We start from the raw sequence: 6,601 nt of genomic DNA on the forward strand, positions 1-6,601 counted from the left end.
GCTCTTCCGTGCCCTGGCCAGTGGACTCCTGGCACAGCAGGGCTGGGACTTGGCACAATCTCCCTCCCTCGTTAAGCATTTCTGTATAGTGAGTTGGAATGGCCTCCAGAGACGGATCCTAGCTCTGTTTCAGCTGAGGGACACGAGGCCCAGGGTGGGCACCGGCCCGGACAACGCAGTGGCGTGGCGGGGACGTGGATCCGCAAGGCCTGCCCTGAGCCTTGGCGCCGCTCCCTGCCACGGTGCTTCGGGGAACAGCAGGAGCGAAACACTCGCTGCTCTGCCAGGCGCATGGCATAGACGGCCCTGCGTCTCATCGCCGACCTCGCAGGGGGGCGCCCTGCAACCCTCTTTTTATGCTTTTAAAGAATCATTAATTTAGTTTAATGTGTTATCATTATTCTTCAATGTTGACCAGAGAGACAGAGAGAGGGAAAGTGAGGAAGCAAGCTGCCAGGTCTGGAACTCGAACCACGGTCAGCCACCTGGGAGTCCCGCCACCTGTCGGCCCCTGTAACCCCTCTGCAAATGACCAAGCCAAGACCCAGAGAGGGCAAGTCACCTGCCCAAAGCCACAGAGCCGGGGGCTTGGTTGGCGTCATTTCTCTCCCCTGCACGGGATGGAGGCTGCGGGGAACAACAGCGTCCGCGCCGAAGCTGGCTGACTGGCTATTTGGGCTGGAAAGGTTGAAGCCATAGACCGACACGCTGTAACTCGGGAGAGTGTATGGAAATCACGTAGAGAAACACGGTGCCCGTGAGTGACCTCATCTGGGGCCAAGCAGCAGTGGTGGGGCAGCGCGGGCTGGGAAGCCCAAACAGGTGTTATCCTAGCCTTCGCCGAAACTGGCTGCCCGCCCACCCGTGCCTGGCCTCTCCCACGCGGTCTGGTGGGGGCGCAGCCCGTGCGACACTCAGGCTGGTCTCTGCACAAGGACGGGGAGGGACTGAACTCTGGCCATCCCCTGCTTGCCAAGCCTGTGCCCTGTGGCTGGGCTTCCTCATGAGTTCACTTAGAATGTTCTCCTTCTTCATAAGAGTCACAGAGACTGGGACCAGCAGTTGGCATAATGGCTATGTCGTTGGCCTCCCATGTAGTTGACTGCGGTTCAAGTCCCAGACCCGGCGGCTTAAACTCATGCCAGACGCGTGTGCGCGCATGCCCAGAATCGCAAGAGGAGAATGGAGGAGAAGGGATTGTGGTGTGGCCATCCCCCTGGGGGGTGATTTCTCGCTTTCTGTCTGTCTCTCTCTTTCTGGTGAGCGCATGCACCCTATAGCAAAAACCTCTCCAAGAAAAAAAAAGATTCAAAGAGACTTGTGGTGGCCCTGAATGTATGATGTGACTTCAAAAAGTTCACGGGAAAATGGAATTAAAGTATGCAAAAAAAATATTTTAAATCCATGTATTTTTAGAATTTGCTATAGGCTAGATGTGCCTGCTGGAGAGACAGACAGAGAGAGGGAAAGTGAGAAAGCTTCCCCAGGGGGGATGGCCACACTGAAGTCCCTTCTCCTCCATCCTCAGAATTTGGGGCATGCATACATGTGCCCAGTATGTTTTTCAAACTGCCAGGTCTGGGACTGTGCAGCTGGCCATGTGAGATCCAGCTACTTTTACCACCACACTATAGACTAGCATCATGCTTTTTATTTTTAATCACAAGCATTTTTGGTGAACTTTCTAAACATCCTGCGTATGGTCCCGTCCCTTCCCCTGTGGCCAGGGCTGGCAGTGCAGCCCCAAGTTCGGAGCCTGGAGGCGCAGACCAGGGAGAGAGTCCGGTTGTGAGGGTGGGGGGGCCCCTACCTGACTTCAAAGACACAATCCCAGACCCCAGTGGGCAGCTCTCTGCCTTTCCCATGCCTCCTGGGAGGCCATGCTGTATTCTGGACTTTGAGGCTGTAAAGGGCGCTGCTTCCCTGCCTCCCTCTTGTCTGGGAGGGGCTCGCTCTCCACACTCTCTGAGGACAGACAGAAGGATGGCCTGTGTGCTGGAAAGCAGGTGGCCCTGGGGAAGGCAGGCCCTGAGCACGGTCCTCCTGAGCCCAGCTGGGCAGGAGGGAGGGGGGCATCCCCGGTGGCCCACATGCGGCCTACGCCTGGAGCTCTCCACTCGAGGCCTGCCAGGAAGCCCAAGCCTCTGGCGATGGAGAAGTGGGACCTGGTGGAAGGAAGCGGGTAGAGAGAGGCCAGAGAAGGCAGGAAGCCACAGGAAAAAGGGGAAGAGGGCTACGACGCTAAGTGAGAGCCTGCGGCTTCACGGAGTGTCCGGAAGGTGCAAAGCCACAGAGGTAGGAAGTGTACGAGGGGCCGCCTTGGCGCGGGGCCACGGGCGACGGCGGGGGCTGTGGCTCACGGGCACAAGGCCTCCTCTGTGTGTGGTGGAATGTTCTAAAACCGACGTGGTGATGGCCGCGCAGTTCTGGGCATCCCAGAACCTCGGGATTGTGCACTTTGAGTGGCAGCCTGTGAATGTGTGCAGCTGGTCTCAACACGGCTGTCAGAGAGCCTGAGGAGGGCAGGGCGTGGTTGTCACAGTGCCTGCCAAGAGCCGCGGGCCAGGAGCTATGCCGAGTGCTTTACCCTCACTCTATTCTCTTGGGAATTTGGATACGCATGCGCACGTGCCTGGTGTTTTTCAGGTTGCTGGTTCCTGGACTCAAACCACAGAGTCGGCCACGTGGGATCCAGTGCCTTAACCACCACGCCACCTGTCTGCCCCACCCCTTCCTTTCTCTTCTTTATCCTACAAAGCCTGTCTCCTAGTCGGGAGGCTGCGCACTGCCACGTGGCTTACCTGGTGTCAGCTAACCAGGAAGAGGTGGGGACGTGACACAGGTCAGGTGGACCTGCCTTCCAAACCCCCAGAACACCCTGGGCAGCTCTGAGACGGGACAGATAGGGCAGCCGAGGTGAAGGCTGCCACACGCCGGAGCGGGGCGCGGGGCAGCCGGGGTGTGGTGTGGGTGAGCTGCTCGGGCACTTGCGTGGAGAGCCCTGGGAAGGCTCGGAACAGGATGCCAGTGTCGAGGTCGGGGGCCTCAGAGCTGCAGATGATGTATGGAAACAGGTTTGGGCGCTGGGAGGGGATCAAGTTCAGGGCCCCCAGGGCCACTTACTTCCAGAGCATCGGCACTTCTTGAGAAGTGCCCACGTCAGCCCTGGGGCTTGCGTGTGATGTGGCCTCATCCTCCCAGCCCAGACTCAGCCTGCTCCTCCCTGGCCCCATCCGCTGGCCAAATCTGGACATACTCGGCTGATGTCCTGGACACGATCCAGGTTGCAGGGCCCCTGGCTCCCAACCCCACCCCTGACGACTCACTTCTGGGGTTCCTGGCACAAGTCGTTAGCTTTGGGCTGGTCTGTCACAGAGCTGGGGGCGGGGGGGGGCTTTTCTCAGCCGCAGACTGATCCAGAGCGGCAGGGACCCTGCTGGGAGGCTGCCTCTGCCGAGGTACTTGGAGGGAAGCCCATTATGACAAGGCTGGAAAGGGGACCAGGAGTTCCTGATGATTTGCTAGATTCCTGGAACTTTCCTCTTTGAGATAGGATTTCCCAATTTCTCTTCTCTTCTCTTCTCTTCTCTTCTCTTCTCTTCTCTTCTCTTCTCTTCTCTTCTCTTCTCTTCTCTTCTCTTCTCTTCTCTTCTCTTCTCTTCTCTTCTCTTCTCTTCCTTTCTTTTTTTTTTTTTTTTTGAGATAAATTTTTGCTATAGGGTATGTGTGCTCGCCAGAGAGGCAGAGAGACAGAAAGCGAGAAATCACCCCAGGAAGATGGCCACACCACAGTCCCTTCTCTTCCATTCTCCTCTTGGGATCTTGGGCATGCACATGTGCCTGGCTTGAGTTTTAAGCTGCTGAGTCCAGGACTTGAACCATGGTCGACAACGTGGGAGTCTAGTGACATAACCATTATGCATCTGCTGGTCCCCCTTTTTTCTTTTTTTGGAGAGATTTTTGCTACAGGGCACAAGTGCTTGATGGAGACACAGAGAGACTGAGGGAACGAGAGAAATCATCCCCGGGGGTTGGATGGTGGTGGCCATGCTGCAACCCCTTCTCCATTCTCCACTTGGGATTTTGGGCACCCGTGCACATGTGCTTGGTGTGTTTCAAGCTGCTGGGTCTGGGACTCAAACTGTGGTCAGCCATGTGGTATCCAGCACCTAACCACTACACCACCTGCCAGCCCACGGTTTACTGGTTTCTACCTCAGGGTAGGGGTGGGTGGTATTACTGATTTCTCAGGACTCTCGGGAGCCTGGAATAAGACCTCCCTTCCTTCCTCCATCCAGTCCACACTGCTCGGGGCCTGTCTTGTGTCAGCCCAATCTGGGTGTTAGGGATCTGGGGGAGCTTGTGGTCTAGGGGAGCAGACAGTAAAGGGTAGAATGCACCTGGAGGGGTAAGAACGGCCTGAGGGAGGCTGCTTGGGTGTGCAGTGTGTGGCCTGGGAGGGACGAAGAAGCCTGGGCCGGGCAGGGCTGGAGCCAGAGAGTGCAGGGCCTTGGAGGCCGGGGAAGAACTCCGTTTCATTCCATGAGCGACAGGAGCAGGGCTTAATCCAGTGTACACTGGGGCTCTGCTCTCTGGCTGCAGAGGGAAGAAGAGCGGCTCCAAAGGGCCAGGGCCAGGGCCAGGCAGGAGCCTGCGGGGGCAGCATGCTCCACTCAGCTCTCTGGGTGTCTGAAGTACGGAAGCGTGGGCACAGGCAGGTGTGGGCTCCAGGAATGAGGAAACGCCACGCCCAGGAGAGCCTGCTGATACCCCAGGGGCTCGTGAATATTATCTCACCGTGGGAGATTGTTGAGAGCAAGGGAGGGGGTGGGGCAAGGGCCCAGAGAGCCCTGGGCGGGGGCCCAAAGATAGGGGTTCTATTTCCAGCCTCCCCTCGGCTGGCTTCCCACCTCGGGCCGCTCATCCCCTGTGCCTTAACCCCCATCTGGCAGGTGCAGGGCTGCACTACCGGGATGGCCGGACAGGGCCAGGTTCCAGTCCCGGTGGCATTTTTTTTTTTTTGGAGAGATTTTCACTGTAGGGCGCGTGCGCTCGCCAGACAGACAGAGAGACATAGAGACAGAAAGCGAGAAATCACCCCCCAGGGGGGATGGTCACGCCGCAATCCCTTCTCCTCCATTCTCCTCTCGGGATCTTGGGCACGCACGCACATGCGCCCGGCGTGAGTTTTAAGCCACCGGGTCCGGGACACGAACCGCAGTCGACTATGTGGGAGTCCAGCGACATAGCCATTACGCTAACCCTGGTTCCCGTCCCGGTGGCATTTGACGTGGAAGGAGGCGTTGGGCTCTGCACGTACTACAGGGGCCTGCACCTGCTCTCCTTTCTGCCGCTGGGGGAGGGCCACCGCCTCAGAAGCAGAGAGGGGGTCCCTGCAGGGCACACTGCTGGACCCCACTGCTGGACCCCGGTGGTGCTGGTGCCCTGCGAGTCCTTGCTAAGGATAATGGGGTGGCCATGGGCCTGGGGTGGTCAGGGTGCTGGGCCTTTGGTGAGCTGAAAAATGGCCCCAGGAATGTCCACGTCTTAGTCACCTCAGAATGTCACCTTAGGTGGCAAAAGAACGGGGCGGGTGTGATTAAGTCCAGGAATTAGAGTTGGGGAGATGACCTGGCATACCCGGGTGTCCTGGGGAGGTGTCCTTATAAGGCGAGGGAGACTTGGCTACAGAAGGGAAGGAGCGCGAGGCCAGAGGGATGTCGGCGGGCCGAGGAGTGCAGGTGGCGGCCATGTTGGAAAGGCAAGGAACAGGGTTCTCCTTGGAAGCCTCCAGAAGGAACCAGCCCCGTCAATTTCAGAATTCCAACCTCCTGAACTGCGATCGTCATGTGTGTTGTTTTCAGTTGCCGAGTTGGTGACGATTTGCTATAGCGGCCGTGGGAGGCTAATGCAGGGCTCTGCCCAGCAGCAGCAGGGAAGGGCTTGGGGCTGGAGGTGGGGTGGGGATGGGCTCTGGGGAGGCCGCAGGCCGAGGAGGCGAGATGGTTTTAGTGATGGTGGAGGGGGGAGGCTGGAGACGGGGTGCCGAGTGCAGGTGGGAGACCAGGGTCAGCAGGGGAGGGAGGAGGCTCTAGGAGCCTCCCTTGGGTGCCTGCACCCCCTCTGCCCAGGGAAGGCTCTTCCTAATTCTTGGCTCAGGCAGACGCCCCCGCCTTGGCAGTGATAAGGGCTCTGGTCAGCGCTAGTTCTCGTCCCTGCCAGGGAGAGAGGAGGGACATGCTGTCGGTGGGCAGGGAGCTGGGCGCTCACTTAGCAAGTGACACTTGAGGCCTGAGTACCCTGGTGGCTGCAGTGGGAGAACCACCTCCGGCTGCTCTGGGGATCCTGCATCCTCCATACCTGAAACCAGCGTGAGGCTGGAGACCGGTCCTCTCCATTCCCGCAGAACCTTTGCCTCTTGCTCAGCCCCGGAGAGCAGGCCGAGGCCACGCTCGGAGCCCATGCTGGGCCCTGGAGGACGGGTCATGGCTGTGCTCAGAGCTGTGCTGGGCCCTGGAGGACGGGCCGCGGCTGTGCTCAGAGCTGTGCTGGGCCCTGGAGGACGGGCCGCGGCCGTGCTCCGAGCCCATGCTGGGCCCCG

Source organism: Tupaia chinensis, unplaced genomic scaffold, assembly GCF_000334495.1.
Source record: "Tupaia chinensis unplaced genomic scaffold, TupChi_1.0 Scaffold000612_1, whole genome shotgun sequence".
In the NCBI taxonomy this organism is placed as follows: domain Eukaryota; kingdom Metazoa; phylum Chordata; class Mammalia; order Scandentia; family Tupaiidae; genus Tupaia; species Tupaia belangeri.